Here is a 16937-nt window from a genome sequence, read left to right as displayed (position 1 = left end):
TTTTCAATTCAAAATTCTGATTACGTGTACGAAAGACATTTAATGAACACACAAGAAAATTCGTGATGCATCGTAGCAGTGCACCAGTTTGCAAAATATTTAGATTTGATGATGGTTTACATGAAACACGAATATGAATTTACACAAAAGATTCAGCATACTGCACAATTGAACTACAAACTACTAGGTGGCCTTTCCGTGTTTATAAATTTTCAAGTAGAAATTCAACATAAGATCTCCAGGTCGAAACTATTTGTTAAATCATTCAATCTTCAGCCTCAATCATAGAAATAAAGCATGCCCTTAGATATATATCTTGTATAACTAACTCTCAGTTTATAGGCTATATGTAAACGTAATAAAAGTATATCCTAATCACGATAATCGGTCGACCTACTCTCAGACCGATGATGTCTAGGACACATGGGGTCTGGGATTAGGTCAACGGCAATATTACGGGAACCTTACTCTTCGGAACATATACAAGAATGCACTACATACAACATACATACTACATACAAACCCCAGCGCGCTAATTAATTATGCATGTGATGTACCTCCGTAGCCAGTTGTTTCAAAAGCTAGGTACCGCCACCAACATCCGTTGGGTATCTACTAAAGCCAGTAATACCTCCTAACCCAGGTAAGGGGCGAACATGAGAGATCCGAAAAGTCGAAAAGACTAAAAGGTTCTTACATGAGTATTTATTAAAGATCTTAGATCCCTTTTGCGACTGTGAACAATGCCTGAACAGGCTTTGAGACCATAACTGTGATTAATTTTCGATTCCCAAATGAGCAGCACGCGCCTTATTAGGAGTATCTTTGGGCATGGCTTGTGTGTTTGTAAATTGTTGTCCCATTCAATCATGTAAACAAACACACGTATCATTCCGATGTATATCAGCTGTTTCATTCCTTTCAGTAGCGTGAATGAACATCGAAAGTAACTTTTTGTCATTTAGATAATATAATAGTTAATTGGTGTATAAACATCAATCACTTTAATCATCATATATGTATAGATTATAATTAATTGATTAATTAATTGGTTTCTGTTTGACAGGATGTTGTGCACTCTTTTAGGAAAAAATGTCGTTTTCTTGTTTTAGTTAAAAGGAAAGAAATATCCTGTCTTTCGTGTATACCTACAAGCTTCATAAATGTTTTGACAAAACTTTTACTTCAATGACAGAAATTGTGGCTTCTAATTCTAAGTAATAAAATCCCAGATGTTGTTATTTTAGCCCAAAAGTATAAAATTGACTTGATTTAATTTCTTGTCATCATTTAAAAATGGGAATTCTACAGAGTAACAAAGGTGATCCCAAGCTATGTTATGAAGGTTTTATCTACACAAGACATGCCTTACACAAGACCAAACAGTGGTGGAAATGTACTCTTAGGTCTAGCCAAGGTTGCAAAGGCAGTTTGTCAACAGATCTTCGGAAAGCCACATACAAAATTTCAAATCATTCTGATGAACAGTTTCAGAGTTATGCTTGACGAAAAATTTATATGTTGGCCATGTACATATTCTAAGTTAAATGTCTGTTAGACAGGAAGTTGGTCTACCATCATAATGAAATGAAAATACACAAAACAACTTATCAAACTATAGCCGCATACCAAATTTCAAATCATTCTGGTGAACGGTTCCAATGTTATGCTTGACAAAAGTTTATTGGACGCACGTATGAAGTCATTACAAAACCGTTTCGATTCTTTGGTATTTTAAGCAGATGATGTTTTGGGTCAAAGTTTCCCCCCCTTTTTCTGCGAATGGCACATAAATTGTAAAAATTCATAGGATTTATATAAAATTGTTTTCAAAAAATAAAATGCAATTTTTTTTAAAGTATAATAATATTAGAACCTCGAATTAATAAAACATTTTGGGTATCAGCACAATTTGTCCAATCGCAGTGTCAAGAGTAGGGTACACGAAAGGCCAACATAAAATGAGAAATAGTTAATTGATTGACTGTTGGTTGGGGTTTAACGACCGAGCAGCAATATTGCAGCTATATTCAGTCGATGAACATGAAATGGATGATAAAATGAAAATGAAATGATGATGATGATGATGATGAAATGAAAAAAAGGATGGGGCACAAGGATAATGGGGTTGACAAATTTTGATCACCAGAAGAAAAAGGGAGGGATAGGTAGGGTCAGGCAATTTAGCCTCCTGTGGCGGAGCGCAAAGGTTCCTACTCATATCGAATACCACATCAAGTTTTTTAACGTGCAAGAAACGTGGCATCTTTCCCAACACGGTGCACCACTATGGTTTGCGGTCAGGTTTTCCGTATTATGGCCTGACAACCCCAGAATGTAACCCGCCAGGGGTACTCCATTCAACCAGCTGGGGCACACATCGCAGTTGCTCTGTGGGCAGAGCACCTAGTCCCCGGCTAGGTTTCGGAGCACTATTTATTAGACAAACTTAGCTTCTTTTGGCACCCGGATCTGCACGGGGCTCTAAAGGACAACAAATTCATGGTCATATAAGACAGATGATCCTTCAATATAGTTTGATTTTACATAGAGGAAAAGGAAAATTCTAAATACAGCGTCTTTTAAGACAGGTTTTTGCTGATTATGGTTGTCTTTTATGCACGTTTGACCGAATAGTTTTTTGAACAACTTATTTTAATTTTCGCACAATTTTCGAATCAATGGTAGTGACGTCAAATAAACTAAACATTACTAGAGCAATGCTACAAGATTGTTTGGTTGGAAAATGTTCGTGAATAAAGTTACACAATTTGTTTCACACGTGATTTTTCGAAATGTATTACCCTTGGATCATTCAATATTCAGTGTTATCAATCTAAGGATAACGCGTGTTATAAAATAATGTCTTTATTTACGTTCTTCAAATATGTCATTGAAAAGCTTACAAGTCGACAATTCAGTTTTGTTTATAAAAGTATGACAAATGTCTAATATTGAATGAACACGTGTAGTATTATAAACCCTTCTTAGATGAAGTCAACAATACATGTCATTGTCCTTGATATATTGTAATGTAAATGTTCATGCTGTACTAATCTTTGCAGTTTTCTTGATGGAAAGGTCAGCTGGAAAAAAGTTTAGCAAAATCGTTTTTGAATAATTAAATACTAATAATTTTAAAAGCCATGAAAATAAAAACCCACGAATATGTTCTCTTGACAAAATCCATCTAAGCTTATTATTCACGATTACCATTTTGTTGTCCTATATGTATAATATACAGCAAAACCTATTGGACTTTCCAAATGAGATCAAAATCTAGGGCACATAAGACAGGTTGCTTTACAAATAAAATGCACTACAGAGAATAAGTATAAATAGAGTGTCTCTTTAGATAGGTTTTTGCTGATTTCGGTTGTCTTTTATGCAGGTTTGACTGAATATTTTTTAATGATTCATTTTTATTTTCACAAGTTTTTTTTAAAGTTTTTTTTAATTGCAGTGACGTGAAATAGAGATAACATCAGTAGAGCAATGTGTTGTGACTGTTTGGTGGGGGAACGTCCGGGAATGAAGTAACACAATTTGTGATTTTTTTAATGTATTAGACTGGGATCATCCAATATTAAGAGTTATCAATATAAGGATATAAAGATAACGCGTATTATAAGAGCATGTCTTCATCTATGTTTTAAGTTAGCCTCCAGAAACATTAAATACGAATTTGAAGAATATAAGTTCATCAAACGAAATAATAATAATAAAAAAGTAAAAAATATACTTTTTGTACCCCGCTAGGCTTCTCACAATTACTCTTCTGGAACAGGGTTATGTTGATTCGAAATTAAAGTCATCACTACAGAAATGTTTTAGTCGTCATAATGAACCATAATGAATGATCACGGTGTATTCATCTGGACTCATGAGAACTAACATGTTCAACGTGTAATAGCTTTCCTTTCCTCTTCGTCTACCCAGCACTGGACTTTTTATGAGCAGCTCGGCGGCTGTTTCTAGAAAAGCAGATGACGTTTATCCTACCGATGCACCTGGTCCATGCTCCCAGTTTTCAGTGGAGTCCAAGTTGCTCATTTATTTTGTTGTTTTGTACGTATTATTTTAGTTATGTCATGTTTTTTTGTTGTGTTTGTCTGTTTTCTATGTCTGGTCTTTGTCCCTGGATTACATTCTTTTGATTTCCATTAGAATCTTGGTTCTCTTGATTACTCTTTGCTATCAAACTTTCATCAAACAGTTTTGTGTCAGATTCATTTCTATTGTTGAATTTAGTTTATTCTTCAGTTTTGAGATGAAAAATTTAGACAATCTTAATAAATATTAGATACAGTATTTATTAAATATTTTTCTTTAAAAAGAAGATAACTACGGGGCTAATATCGGAAAGATCCCCTTTTTTTTCTATAAATATGAGCTAGGTGAAGACTGACAGTTGATATAAAAAAAACTTGTTTGGACTGGATTGTGTTACTTTAGATCAAAGAGTAATCAAAGGAACCAAGATTCTTTTGGACATCTGAAGGAAGCAAACCAGGGATAACTAGACAGGGAAAAATAGACACATACAAAAGAGAACATGTAATAACAAAATCCTAGGTTCTGCTTCTTGGTGGACAAGTTTGATGAAATACTGTGTAACTTTGTACTGTGAAAATACTTATATTCGTGGTTTAGGGGGAAAGCACCAGTTCGTGGAATCTTGAATTCTTGGTTTTGATAATACTGTCATAAAATTTAGCGTAAATAATCCTTTTCGTCGGGAACCAAATTTTGTGCCTAACCTTACCCACGAAATCAACGAAAATTGTTACCCCACGGACAAAAACAGTTTCACAGTATAGCGGTTTTGTCTCTTTTTTCTATAGAAATAGACAATTGTAAAATCATCTGATAGGGTATATTTTGCATATTTAGAGTTTGACGTGTTAAAGCTTACATGACACTCTATATTAATTGCATATTTGTTGAATGTAAAATACTTCGTTAAAAATGAGTTCAATGAAAAACTCACAATTGAAACAAAATTAAACTGAAAAGGACGACAACTCCATCATAGATCGGGTATAAAACGTCGATCGTCAATTAGTGAATATTGTTATAAAATCCAGTAGCTATGGTAACATATTAAAAACAATAGCACACATCAGGGTTGCCTTTTCAAACCCAACAACCAACTATCATGTTTTATGTAATATCAGGCACTTAGACACCAGCACAGGATGAAAGCATGCATGGAGAAGCTGGAAAAAAGGTAACAATGATAACACTCTTTCCGATTCATTTTCTCGCAATTTCAGTTCCTACAGTTCATGCAAAATAAGGCATTTTACATATTTTGCATTTGTCTATGTATAACTACATTAATATTTAAACAATATATCCACCAAATTTCAACTTTTAAGTTTTACAAAATTGGACCGGGACAACTTTGTGTGTCCAAGTAATCAAGATAATTTAGCAGAAATCAAAAGAACAAAACAGTGCGCCTATATTTAACTGTATAGTTCACCATGATCTTCTCAGAACGGGGGTAACGACATATTTGATTCAAACCATATATTAAGAACACCGTACAAATTATAGATAGCATTGAGAAGTTATGTTTTATTTTACAAACCCAACATAAAGGTTTTCATTTTTGACAAAAGAACGGTTTTTGACATTTAGAGCACTTTTCAAGACTTTCACAATAACGTCCCCATCCTGGAAACCATTCTACTACTAATGCAGCTCGACGCTGACGGGCAACATCTGCATCGTTTTCTTTCATTTCCTGACGGATAAAACTCCTTAGTTTCCTATACGGGGCGGATTCACTTTTTCGTTTTTCTCTCATCAAAGCTACAAAAAAAAAAATTTCAGTGAAACAGTAGAATACTGTAACCGTCTTCAGTTGAATAGATGTCAAAATTAGTATTATTCTTAAGACGTGAAACCACCAGTTTTGAATATAAAAATAAGCATACTGAATTATAGATTCAGGAATTATGGCACATTAATTATGAAATATTCATTATGCATTACTCCTCATTTTCTCTACCAATTATTTGTGAAAACACTTTACGTACTGACCAAGAATGCTAGAATAAGGCATATTTAAAAAAAAATATAATTCTCCTACTACTTGTACCACATTGACGTTTGATTTGATCATTGAATTTACGTTTCCGAAAATTGATTAATCTAATAAGGGGTTTTCCTCGATTAAGGTCATGGTTCTTTGGTTAATCTATGCCAATATGAGGTAGCTAATCAAATTGGAAAAAGATACAGGTACATTATATCAGTCAAAAAGGTCGCGTTTATCTAAAAGTCTGCACGAATTTTGCTATTTCTAGAAAGGTGTATAACTTTAAAGAGGAAAAACGCACCGAAGCTACTTCAAAGGAATTTTACACATTAAATAGTAGTCTTTGTAAGAATCATGCAAATCCTGTTAAATTTGATACAACTAAAAAAAAAGGCTACATATTTTTATTTTTGTTATTAAGTTGCTTTATAGGTCTATATGATGAAATGCATAATTATTCATTCAAATCTGCCTGCTCTTAGGAGATAATCCACATTGACAATCTAACGGTTTCTATTGTATTTTAATGTCATTTACAGAGTTATCTCCCATAATTTTTAATTCTACAGTGCATTCTATACAATTTTAATCTCCTAAGAGCACGGGTTATATGAAAAACTGAATGTTAATTTCTGTTTACTATGGTTATTATCCATGAATCACATTTTGCATGATTATTAGTTGTCATCATCGTTTATTTGATATATTAAGGAAACATTAATAAATATGCATGATGACAATATATAGACTAGATCACTTTCGAATTTTGTTCTTTCTATACCACTGAATTTACATGAAATTTGCCATCAATTGTAAACTAACGTTTAAGTGTCAGTCTCTGTAAGAATCGGGCAGTGGGTGGAAGATAATATGGGGAAAAACGTCTTTTGACTTTTTTGCACCGTCAGATTCAAGGAAAACAGACAAGATTTTCCCATCCTCCTGGACCATTGAGTTACAATTTCATTAAAATGCACTGAAAATGAACATTTCAAGGGCAAATAACTCTGCCAAAAGCTACATTTTTCGTACATTCTTTTTAAAAACCCAGTGATGCAGATAACAATTAATGGTCTTTCCAAATAGAGAAAGTATCATTGAGTGGAATTACATTGTCAGTTCAGTGAGGTTTTGACATGCATATTTCTGATTTTGCCTATTTTGCCTGATTCTTACATACACTTACACGTAAGCGTGATGATATACCCTGAAACTAACCATTTTTTTTTATATAAATCAAATACCATCTTTTACATGTCGTTATAGTGATATGTATCTAAATTAGTGTTGTATTATAAAGCAAGATATTGCTCTATACACTTAATTATTTATGTTTGAGACGCATTGAAAATATCAAAAATAGAGAAAAGAAATTTGATCAGTAGATTATGTTAAATGGTTCGACCTCGAATATTTAGTTCAAGGTTTGTTACACTCAAAGATATGTGGAAATAACGATTAGAAGCGCTTAAAAAAGATGAGTCTTGTAAGTGTTAAGTAGTTGCTGTAAAATAATGCTAATATAAAGTTGTAAATTTGTTGTATATTCAATTCCGTTCTGATACTGTTGTTTTATGAAAAACAATACGATTTGTCTGAAAATTATAATTGTTTTTAGGTCTTGTTTCATCTTGTTTTATTTTTATTTTGTTTAACGAAATGCATTTTTCAAGATTAAGAAGAAAAAAATCTCACATCTGTCGCCACGTCTATTGCATCAAAATGACATTATAATTAAATACGTGACCTTACAGAGTATGAAATAAAGGGGAAGTGTTTGGTACAATCTGCAATAATTCAAGGTCCATCTCATGACTAGAGTGTAGATCCGCTATTTCAAATCTTTTACACTTCGGCTGCGATAAGTATTATGTTTCATCTCTTTATTTCAATTTAGTACGATAAAAACGGTTATATATGAAATGTATTCTGCTCCAGTAAATACACGTGAAGAGTGGTAGGTAGAAATTCAGAAAGCGATAATAGATGACGGGATTGCCACAATGTAGTTATACATTGGTGTAGTTTTTATCATAAAAAACGATTTCTTATTCTTTTGTTTGATACTCGTCAATAAATAATGAAAGATCCCACGCCCTTATCTTCTTTAGATTAATCCAATTTCTTGGTTTGCTATTGTTATTACGAATAGATATACAAATACACACGCCGGACTGAATATTTTTTGACTTTTTGACCTAAAAAAACTCTATTCTTAAATAAGTTCCAAAGTTTTCTTAGTTCCCGCCCAAAAGGTTTGATCGAGATTGAAATATATGAAATATCAGATTCCTTTGTATCTTGAAAGAAATCACCAAGCTATAACAGCAAAGGATTGAAAGATATAGTCAATTATGGCAAAAACATTGACGACAGGGACAAGTATAATACTACTGTCGAACTCCACTCGCTCGAACTCGGATGGCTCGAATTCCCGGGAATAATCAATCATAATTCAATGTAACAAACTTTTCTTGTGTGTAATCAATATAAAGAACATTGGATTTCTCGAACATCCTATCCTCGAATTGACTAGTCGGTCCGTCTGGTAACAAATCGTAGGGAAAAACCTTCACTTACACGAACTCGTCAGCCATTTTGTCAGCTTAGTTGATAAAAGGTGCGAAAAACTGACACCATATCATTAATCAAAGTGTCAAAGTTAATTACAGGTAATGTCTAAATCATCACTAATTTTACAAAATACTAAATGCAGTTCGAGAATGTGCTTAAGTCGAGCATCAAATAAAATTAGACGGGAACAAATCATTGACCAAGAAACTCGAAATCTGAAAGTTGTTCTAAAACAAACACATGATTTTTAATGTCCACAAATAAACATAACCTTCTGGAAGCAATTTATGAATATATCCAAGAACTAAAAACCTCCGTATGAACTAAGCGATTTCTTATGAATTCGGATCGGCAGAAAAGAATCCCGAAATCTACGAACATCAATTTCTCGAATTCGCGATGAATTGGACACATTTTGATGGTTCAATGGAGTTCAAGCTACCGAGATTTGGCGGCTGTATATTGATTTTGAAAGTATCAATATTCAAGTTTTCTTTTGTTACTCTAGTGCATGATTTTTAATTCTTTTAGAATCCGTCAATAAACATGATCTATAGTATTCATTATTTTTTTAGAACTTATCATCAATTTACTAAATATTGTTATTCAATTTTCTTTTCTGTTGCATTTGTTACACTAGAAGTTATTGCAAATGTTAAGCTAAAACACTATCTACAAACAATAACAATTAAACAAACAAATAAACAACCAAGCAAATTTGTATATATATTGATTTGTTGTGACATGCATCATTAATTTCATCCTCTATCGTACATAATAACATATAAATGAACTGTCCCGTACTACCATACATTGTGTACTAAGTTACACACCTATATTAATACTACGAGAAGGAATGACCCGGCCAGCGAAAGCTATATTTTTAAATAGCCTAGCTGGCCGAGTGGTCTAGGGCGCTGGACTTTGTGCAGGCGGTGTTGCAATAGATGTCACTTCGGTACGAGTTCGAGTACCGCGGAGGGAACGACCAAAAATTTGCATCGCAAATTTGACAGTTCTAACATCGTTGGGAATTTTTCAGACCTTTCTATATATATATATGCATAGAAAAGGAAACAAATAAATAATTGAATAAAATTGTAACAGACTGTATTACATTTGAAGGATGTAAAACACTTTATAAATTAAACGTATTGAGAAGATGTTGAAATGTTTGATATATTGGTGAGAATTAGCATTACATGTACCTTCAGAGTTTATCACGACCATCAGCACAATTAACAGTAACCATTTAGTCGTCATCCTTTGTTTAGAAGGATTCGTTGTGTTCAATATTGAAAAGTGTTTCTAATTAAATACGGCTTACTTTATATAGATGAGATATATAGTACCTTTTGTTTAAAAAAACGCAATGGGGTCATTTATATATGTCGACGCATCGTTTGATCAGAAACTTTATAACTGTTATTTTATATTCTGAAAACAATTTATATGTATATTCTGCACGCAAATTGTATTCATTTACATTATATATGTAATTCCATACTTCATTTCGCACATACTCACCAATATTTTTTACATATCAAAATTTCCTTTATACATTTAAAGTACAATTTTATCTTATAATTGGAATACAATCTTCATGAAATTTGTTGTTTGAAGTTCGTGTGAAATTATTATCTTTCTGTGTCGGAAGAGTACAACTGTATAGGATTTTGTTTTAACTGCTTTAGTTTCGACCATTAAAATCGATTCGTGATACATTACGAAATCACAAAAAAGTAGCTGCAAAAGAGTGTCATGAACTATCACTAAACGTATTGTGTCAAACTGAAATAAATGCTATTCATTTAGCAATATACCGAAAGAAGACCTTATTAACAATCACATGTCATTTCACTTAGCAATATACTGAAAGAAGATCTAATTAACAATCACATGTCATTTTACCTAGCAATATACCCTAATAGAGATTTCCACTAAATTGACGAACGAACGGACGTATCAATAGGTATAGTCTTTTTTGTTATGTTGAATGTCCGCAATTATAGTAGAAATAATGCTCAAACTTAGGTTAAACTCAATATCGATTTCATTGAAATTTTAATCAAAATTAATGTAATGCCTCTACAAAGTGGGCCTTTTATTTATTAGATTGAAAATTGGATTGTTAATATCATATGTACAGTTCGGTCGGTTACGAAGAAATACGTATGGCAAGGATTATGGAAGGGGAGGAAATTTTAAAATGTTAATTATCGCCCATTATCCCTTAGCTTTATTTTTTCTTATAGCTTGTTTCTTTCCTTTATTTTATTACATAACCAAAATTGTGCTTGTTCATATTGTTTGAGTTTTCGTTCGGTTTCTGAATGTCATGTATAATTTTCATACTACATGTATGTTTGCTCCAAACTTCTTACAAAATTTTCTTCCTGCATTTAAAAGATTATGTGATATGAGAGTTAACCTAAAATTCATTTAATTCGGTATGACATTATCAACATTAGATTGAGAACAGATATGGTAGTATATATATTTACATTAACGAATTAATATACAAAGAGATGATTGTTCTCTGTCGTCCCTTTGTCTATGAAAGATCAAAACGACACATGCATGTCCTTGAATGTTTTGATGTAGGAGGGATTTGTACAAATTAAGATTGAAAATTATACTTAACAATCGGATATTGTTCAATAACATTTTTTTTGCACGAAATTACATTTGAGGATCCTGATCTAACCCCGAATATAGTAAGTAAAAACTTGTTTATCCCCACCCCCCCCCCACAAAAAAAAGACAAAAACAAATATGAAAGAACAAATAAACACAAAACGTGTTAAAAACAAACAAAATCTTGATGTCACATTAATGAATCACTACATCCTTAAATACAGATAGCACACCACTAATTCAACCAATGGGCAGATACAAAACAATACCTTTGACTTGATTATGAATCGGATTAATGTTCGGTGATTTTGTTGTTACCTTTATTTAGTACGGGTTTGTTAACATATCTACGTCGAAACTAGATAGACCTTGACATAATCAGACTTCCAAGGACTAAATTACAAAATGCATACGACAGTAGGAATAAACGACAGTAATTGTAAATATCGTATCAATTCTGTGCACGAGGTCAACCAAGTGGAAATGTTTTTTTGCGATATTGAATTTAAACTGAATTGTTTTTGTATCTTACTTATTTGTCTACTGTCGCTGTCCTTGTATCGTTTTTATTTGTCTATTGTCGCTGTCCTTGTATCTTACTTGGGTGCGTGCTGATATTTACCGTTTTTTGTCAATTTTACACATGAAAATGACATACTTTCCAATAAAAAGGAGGGTACCAATCCAATGCAATGCATCCCTCTGAATCCACCACTGGTGTGAAAGGATTATATTAAACGAATTGATAAAAACAAGCCAGATTCCTTGTAAAATGTCTAACGCAAAAAGAAGAAAGAAGTTCAAACGCAAAAGTAGAAACTTCTAAGATTTATTTTTACTTTTCAAAAATATTTCAAAAGCACAAAAATAAAGGAAAATAAAGCAAACAAATTAACATTACATTACAACAGACTCTACCATAAAATTCATTTTGATGGAAACAATGTGCAAAGAAGAAATTTTGATATAGATATTAGCAAAAAAAAAAAAACAAAAAAAAAAAAAACGATAAATCAAAGCAGTAAAAATATCTAAAAATTACGTGATAATGTTGACCAGGAGTTTTGTATTTATATTGACTTTTTATTAAAACGAAACCTAACTCTAAATCATCAAATATGTTACATGTACATTTGAACAATATCGATTACATAATAGTTTATAGGATGTAGAATCATAGATGCATCCAACTTGATGTTTTGGGCGTTTGTACTGGTCGTCTGTATTTCAATGCAAGTGACAAATGGACACACTGTAATATGGACTTCGAGATCAGGCAAGTATGATTTTCAATGGCGCAATATTTTGTAAATGTGTAAGCCAGCTAAAATTGACACATTATTTTAAAAACGTTGTTTGATTCCATCAAATTTAGTTTCTTAATTGGAAAATAATGACCTATTAAAAGAAAACAAAAGATAAATCAAACGGTAAATAAATAAAACTTATTTATTTTGAAAATTGCAAAAAATTACATATTTGTCAAAAGATAATGTAAAATATGAAATTATAAAAATTCAATGATTATATTTTGGTAAAAAATGTACCGAATTTTTCTCAAAGAAAATTATTTTATTTATGTACACAAAACTAATATCGGCAATTGTGTTGCTAGGGTCGTAATCAGTAAGTTTGACAAGACAGACCGATTCTGGATTGAGAATATTAACACAAACTCAATTTTGAAGTCGGCTCCAGTGCAATTACGACATAAATGGTGAGATACTCGAAAGCTTATATACTGGGTCTTGGTTCTGAAAGGGTTGCAGAATAGTCGATATATAGGCCGGATTCAGGAAACGTTTTATATTTCATTGTTGCCATTTTTCTGATTCTTTCGCTTGCACATCTTTGCGGATATCATTTTGAGGTTTTCAAAAGGCCCACTTTCAAAGGCTTATTTTTTCCATATGCATTGAAGGATTCGTCGTATTTTTGTTACATACCGAAACAATTACAATGGTTTTGATAGACAAGCAATTTAGTGTTGTCGCATTTTACATGTGTATTTTTCGCCGAGAAACTGCTGATAGGATTTTATACTGACAATATTAGCATTTAGCAGGTGTATATTTCGAAGAGAAACTGCTGAAAGGGTCTTGAACATCATATCATTTGGTAAAGATTCTTGTGATATTAAACTTCCGGGTAGTAAGTTTGTCATTATAAACTTTTATATCCATTTCATAGGCGACATAAGCATTTATTAATGAATTTATGGACTAGTTAATTCATTATACAAAGTAGATGTAGACAAATGAATGTAACGTAATACAATCCAAGGAGTAATTTTCTACCTTATTATCACATGAAATTTCAGGTTGTCACTCAAAATATTCACATTATATTTACCTTGTATGTCGTTATTAAGTCCAACCTTTGGAAGCTGTGAAATAGGTGAATAATAGTTCTAAAATTAAAGTGAAAAAAAAAGAAGAGTGGTGAAATTCATTAAAATTCAATATATGAATTCAAGGATTCCTTACATAAATTGGAAAATAGAAAAAAAAGAACATTACACATAAAAACTAAGGAATCATTTCACTACATATTAGTACATGTAATTCTTTGGCGGCACCAAAGCACTTTACAGCACACCTACGCTCTGTTTCCTCTTCTCTATTTTCTTGACAGAGCCAAAGCGTTTGAATCTACAATGTATGTTGTTTATCTTACTCAAATCCTTGTTATTTATATCTGTCTCTAGGAAACAACGCGAAGTACTGCCAGTGAAAATAAATTGTTGTTGAAAATTGTTTCAGTGGAAAGGGTAAGAGATTGTTCCGAATTAAAGGAAAAAAAAAGAAAGAAGACTGGTATGTACAAGATATTTCCTGACAGCGGTCCTGGCTTTGATGTTTACTGTGATATGACAACCGATGGTGGAGGTTGGACACAATTTTTTTATGATTACAATTCTTAAAGTTCGTGAATAATTATGCATTTTTTAAAAACAGTCAGTTAGTGCAGAGGGGAAAACCCAATCTGGCGAGGACCTAAATCTTTCCAGATAGCTTAAAGCAAGCATTTTAAACCTTTTAACCTTCACAAGAATTGTATCTATTTATGTACGAATGTGTATGTCATTGAGGTTTGAAAATTTATTTCATAAAGTGTATTATTCGCTTTGATTAATTTTTTGTTGGTTTAGTTTTGTCTTTTTTTTTATTCTTTATATTTTATTTTGTGTTGTTTTGATTAAGTTTTTGTTAATTTGTTTGGTTTGTTTTTGTTAATTTGTTTCTTTCGTTTCATGTTTTATTTTTGTTTTGTTTGATTTTGTGATTGTTTGTTTTTCGTTTTGTCTTGCTCGCAAAATAAAAACTGAAAATAAAGTTCGCTCTTAAAAAATGTTTATAGCAGTCAAACAAGGCATTTTACAATGTAACGTGTAATGAAATAACAGCAATTGAAGCAGTTTTGTTTTGTATTATCTGAACTCATTTCACTAATGCATAATTTCAAATTTACGATTGAACGTTTTTAAGCTGAAGATAGGTTTGGGCTAGCTATACAACCTGTTTTCACCCATCATCTAACTTTGAAATACGTCAGGAACATAGTGACTATTTTTTATTTTTGACTTTGCCCTCCGAACTATGATAACGTATGCGTTCGGTAATTTTGTTCTTACCTTTATCAAATTCAAAGTCTTGCATCTTTTGCTTCGTATTTTAACAGGTTTTAGTCAGGCGTATGGATAGTTTTGAAAATTTTGTACGTAAATGGGCTGCATACAAAATTGGTTATGGAAATATACGAAGGGAGTTCTGGCTTGGTTAGTTTATTAAATTATATTTGAAAGTATTTCTATAGTAGTTATTTAATTAATTTCGAAACCAGCACTTGCTCTTTTTACTAACAGCATTTATACTTTTCGAACACCCTAAATTTGGTGTTACGATGATAGTACTCTGACGCATCAACCCTTTAATGTCAGTCGGCACGCTTTTATTTCCTAAACCTTACAAATTCACTAGTTTTATTAAAATGTAATACCAAATAATTTGTCTGTTAATTTAGAATCTTTTATTATAGTCTTTGTTTCTAGCATGTATCATTTTACAGCCCTTTGACGATAACATTTAACATTTAACGTATCGTTTATTTTTTATAAATATAAGGTGACAAAATTATCCATCGAATAACAGCATCAGGAAAATTCGAAATGAGAGTTGACTTCAACGGAGTAAAGGTATATGCCAAGTACTGAACGTTTGGCGTTGGCAATGCTGCCTCTATGTATAAACTGTGTGTCTCCGGTTATTCTGGAAACGCAGGTATTTCTTTTGGCACTGTAACTTTTGATTTCCTTGTGTGTGTGTGTGTGTGTGTGTGTGTGTGTGTGTGTGTGATTCACATTTTATTTCAAAATTTTTCCTTCTTCATAGACTTTGTAAGCATCAACTAATTATGAAAGCTTAATAAATTTGACAGATCTTATAGCAATTAATTACAATTATATTTTTTTTTCGTCTAAATTAATGAAAATGAAAGATTGATATAATTGCATCATGGATGTTGTTGGCAGAAATTACTATTGAGACACCCCAAAAAAAACTAGTTCTGTAGTGTCCTTCATTTCTGTTCGCTTCTTTTGTACGGTGTTTTCTTTGTTGGCGGTCCTTTATGCGTTCTGTATGTTGTCCATTCAACTTTAACTGTAACTTATTGCTCTTAGCATGATTTAATTTGACAATGTAATAAGTGTAAATATCATTTGTATAACTTTGTCAAGCTTTGAAACAGCGTCTGACGTTCGAAATTAACCCTAGACGCCAAAGCCAGCCCTCTTAGAAGATGCAAAAATCTTGCAAAGTCTGGGAAAAGTGCATGATTACACGCGAAATTATCCGATTGCCAAAACGACACTTGATTTAAAAAATGTCAGAGGCCTGTTTTCAGCAGTCAGTAAGAAACGAAACAAACGTCTGCCGCTACGTAGAGTTTGTATATTCGTATTCCCTTCTGGGTTCTTAAATCCGTTATATACTTATTTATATTTTACTTATTTAAGGTGACGGCATGGCTCACCATAACGGACATACATTCACCACTAGTGATAGGGATAATGATGGACTATCAGGTAGCAATTGTGCTTCATACCATAACAGGGAGGGCAGTGGTTTGTGGTATGTGGGATGTGATGCTTCATCGTTGACGTTTCATTATACTAAAAAAAAGGCAATGCGGAAACGGGAGAACAACTGTTACAGTGGCAAGCTTTGTTTACAAACATGCCATGTAAATTGCCAAACAAATGCTGCATGACCCTATAGTTTGACATCGGCATAAGATGAAGCATATAGCTATTTATCAAAACAATATATGACCAAGCGGAACATTAGGTGAAGTAGAAGAGGTAGACTTTTCTGAATTCAGTGTTGAGCATTTATACATAAAAAGTATTACAAACTTTTAAGTGGCATAGAAAAAAAGCTTAATTAATTAATATATAAGTAAAAATAGCCATAAATAATATGAAAGGGTTAAACAAAGATGAAAATGGAAGTGCCAAATTTTGGCGTTGGTTCCTTTGATAGGGATGAATGAATGAGATCGAAAGTACAAGCTTATGTTCAGATCCCGTTTCATTCGGTGTCGTCTCGCCTGATCAAGATCGTAGCACCGGTACTTTGTACTTCCTTCCAATCATTTTTAATGTTTTATCGGTTGT

At 32.4% G+C, this 16937-nt stretch overlaps 1 long non-coding RNA gene and 1 pseudogene across 2 annotated transcripts; one reads left to right on the top strand and one right to left on the bottom strand.

The window, feature by feature from the left end:
- Positions 1-5568: 5568 nt before the first annotated feature.
- On the bottom strand, positions 5569-9940 carry LOC148605374 (uncharacterized). Its single transcript, XR_015916146.1, has 2 exons — positions 9832-9940; positions 5569-5820 (listed from the first exon to the last, which is right to left on the bottom strand). It is a non-coding gene; the product is annotated as an uncharacterized LOC148605374 (long non-coding RNA).
- Positions 9941-12863: 2923 nt separating this feature from the next.
- LOC148605373 (fibrinogen-like protein A) lies at positions 12864-16655 on the top strand (annotated as a pseudogene). Its single transcript, XR_015916009.1, has 4 exons — positions 12864-12977; positions 13968-15038; positions 15385-15540; positions 16278-16655. The product of XR_015916009.1 is annotated as a fibrinogen-like protein A (transcript).
- Positions 16656-16937: the final 282 nt, after the last annotated feature.

The sequence above is a fragment of the Perna viridis genome, chromosome 10, assembly GCF_037379345.1.
Source record: "Perna viridis isolate PV_CMFRI_1.1 ecotype Kerala chromosome 10, ASM3737934v1, whole genome shotgun sequence".
In the NCBI taxonomy this organism is placed as follows: domain Eukaryota; kingdom Metazoa; phylum Mollusca; class Bivalvia; order Mytilida; family Mytilidae; genus Perna; species Perna viridis.
Note: the sequence above shows the minus strand (reverse complement) of the source record. Positions and strands in the feature narration are given on the sequence as shown.